Genomic DNA, 2,991 nt, shown 5'->3' with positions numbered 1-2,991 from the left:
CAGATCCTCATCCAGCAGCGTCTCTCTCAGTGAGTCCTGACAGAGAGCAACACTTCACCTCTGAGTCTGTGACACTGAACTGTGGAGGAAACTCTGCTGAGTGGAGAGTGAAGAGGTTTAGAGAAAACTCTGATATATTGACAATACGTTTTTTGGATGAAGATGATGAACTCCAGTTGCCAGACTGCTCCAGCTCATGGAAATTGAATGGATGCTCATGTACCATTAACAGTCACTGGTCCTTTAAATCAGTGTACTGGTGTGAATCTGAATCAGGAGAGTTCAGCAATGCAGTTAACATCAGTATACATGGTATGTTAATACACGCGTTATTTCATTCACCAGAGGAATTTTACAGAAATTAGAGACTGAATGCATCCTGGATGATGAAGCAGAAATTAAATGTCATGAGTTAGAAAACAAATATTTGATCAGTTTGGCAACATTTCACATGATATGTGCTTTGTTGTACTTCTGATTGGTGGATCTGATGAATGAGTGAGTTGGAGCAGCAGGACCCGTAACTATGAAGCCTGATTTTTACTCTTGTTTTGCTTTTGTTTTTTCACTAAAATCAGAAAGGACTAGCTTTTGATCTAAAATTAGATCTTCTCTTGTTCTTATAAATAAAGTCTTCATTGTTGTTCAGCTGCTGTTAGAAATGTATTGTTCACTAATAATAGTGAAATGCAAATATTTATTTAGCAAATGTTACAATTCAAATAAAAGAGGCTCAAGATAAAACTTTAAAGCATCAATGATAAAAATCATGTGTTCAGTTTTTTCTCTAATTGCCTCCAGCAGCTGATTTCTGACTGAAGCTTCATTTTCTCTGTCTGGTTTCCAGCTAAAGATCTTCTCCTGGTGAGCCCCGTCCATCCTGTGACTAAAGGAGCTTCTGTTACTCTGAGCTGCAGACTGAGAGGAGAAAACAAACTTTCTGATGTGATTTTCTATCATCATGACAAACTGATCCAAAATGACGGCAGAGGAGAGCTGAAGATCTCTGCAGTGTCTCAGTCAGATGAAGGTTTCTACAAGTGTGAACATTCAGGAGAAGTTTCACCTCAGAGCTGGATGGGAGTTAAAGGTGGAAACCTTAATACATTATGAAATATTGTTTTACTTTTTTGTGACAGTATTATATATTTGTAACAGGTAGTAATTTTATTCATCACCAAAACAGCTGCATCCAGACCTGGAAGCTCCTCTTTTCCTGTTCCGTTGGTCACTGGATCAGTGATTGGATTCATCGTTCTCATCCTCCTGCTGCTGGTGATTTATTTCCAAAAGCCAAAATGTGAGGGCATCTTCTTCTGACTCAGTCATATTTCTACCAGAGCACATCAAGGTCATAAACAAATTTGCCTTTTTAAATACACAACAATTTCACTAAAAATGTTTTTTTTTTTGTGAACAAGGTTGTGGTTCAGAGCAGCCAGTCAGTCAGGATGAAGATCTGCATCAAGTTTACTCCTCTCTCCTCCATGGTCAGTATTTCACTTAGTTTTGAATGTGTGAGGATTTGAGTTTGTGTATTTTTGTGTTTATTGAGTCTCTGTGTTTGTGCCCCTTGATTGTTCCCAGCTGTCCCTTGCTTCCCCTGATTCCCTTCCCTGTGTATTTCTACCCACCTGTGTCTCTTGTTCCCTGTCAGGTCCTCGTCTACCATGCACAGGTGTCAAACTCCAGTCCTCAAGGGCCGCTGTCCTTCAGGTTTTAGATGTGCCAAAGGCACAAAACACTGAAATCAAATGGCTTAATTACCTCCTTCTTGTGTAGATCTGTTCTCCAGAGTTCTGCTAATCACCTAATTATTCTATTCAGGTGTGGTGCAGCAGAAGAGACACATCTAAAAGTTGCAGGGTAGCAACTTTTAGATGTGACACCCCTACGTCAGTTGCCTCATGATTTACCGGTTGCTACCAGACTCAGAGCTTGTGATGCTGCTCATCTGTGCTGCCTGGATTTTGTGATTTTTTTTTCTTCATTAAATACCATCATTTGCACCTCATCCTGGGTCCGACCACGTCCACCTCTCCACCAAATACCACATTTCATGACAGAATGTTTCCACTAATCGTTGATACAGATTTTAATCAGGAAATATTTCCATCCATCTAATCCAACTTTCATAAAATCCTTGTTTCCTCTGCAGCTTTGATTCTGTTCCTTTGTTAAAGTTTTAATGTGAATAACAGACATAAAGTGACTAATTAATCTGTGTTGGACTTTCATCGACCTTTAGGTGACCTTTGTGTCTATGAAACAATCAGAGGCCCTGAAAACTCTGGAAAAGGTTCAGTATAAAGTCTGATTATCAAATAATGCTGGAGGTTTTGTAATTATACTGTAACTCATCAACAATTCAGTCAGTTTCATTATTTTTAGTTCAGAATGAAGGTGTTTCTGTTTTATGTTTCTTGATCAGAGCAACAATCTGTCAACAACAACATTTGTGTTTCCTCTAATCATGTGAACAGGGCAACTTGATGATTCAGAGAAGATCTCTGATAAGGTTGATGCAACTTCAGAATAAAAAATAAAAGTAAGTGAAAAATCTCGGCCACAGTAATTTATTAAATTCTTTCTCTATAAATCATTAAAACCTTTCTGTTCAGATCTTTTCCTCATTTTTTTTATAAGGAAATCCAACTCAATGTCAAAGTTAATAAAGTCCTGCTCCATTACTACTATGGCAGGCATTAATAATAACAAGCAAACAGACTTTATCCAATGGAGTGAAATGTATTCAGAGTTAAATCAGTTTATAACAGGTTCTGAACTAACATTTTTTAAATAGTTTTATTATTTTTATCAGTGTATTGAATTGGTTTACTTCCTTGCATCATAGAATGAACCTTTAATATGGACCATCAGGATCATTATGTCTCTCTTGTCTTTTAGGTCCATGGAGAGAAGTTCAAAGAACCATAACAGGAAAATGTCAATCTACTCACCATTGTCTGTCATGTGAAAAAAGACCATATA

The sequence above is a fragment of the Poecilia formosa genome, unplaced genomic scaffold, assembly GCF_000485575.1.
Source record: "Poecilia formosa unplaced genomic scaffold, Poecilia_formosa-5.1.2 Scaffold685, whole genome shotgun sequence".
NCBI lineage: Eukaryota > Metazoa > Chordata > Actinopteri > Cyprinodontiformes > Poeciliidae > Poecilia > Poecilia formosa.
The sequence above is the reverse complement of the archived record's forward strand: the minus strand, read 5'-3'. Positions refer to the sequence as shown.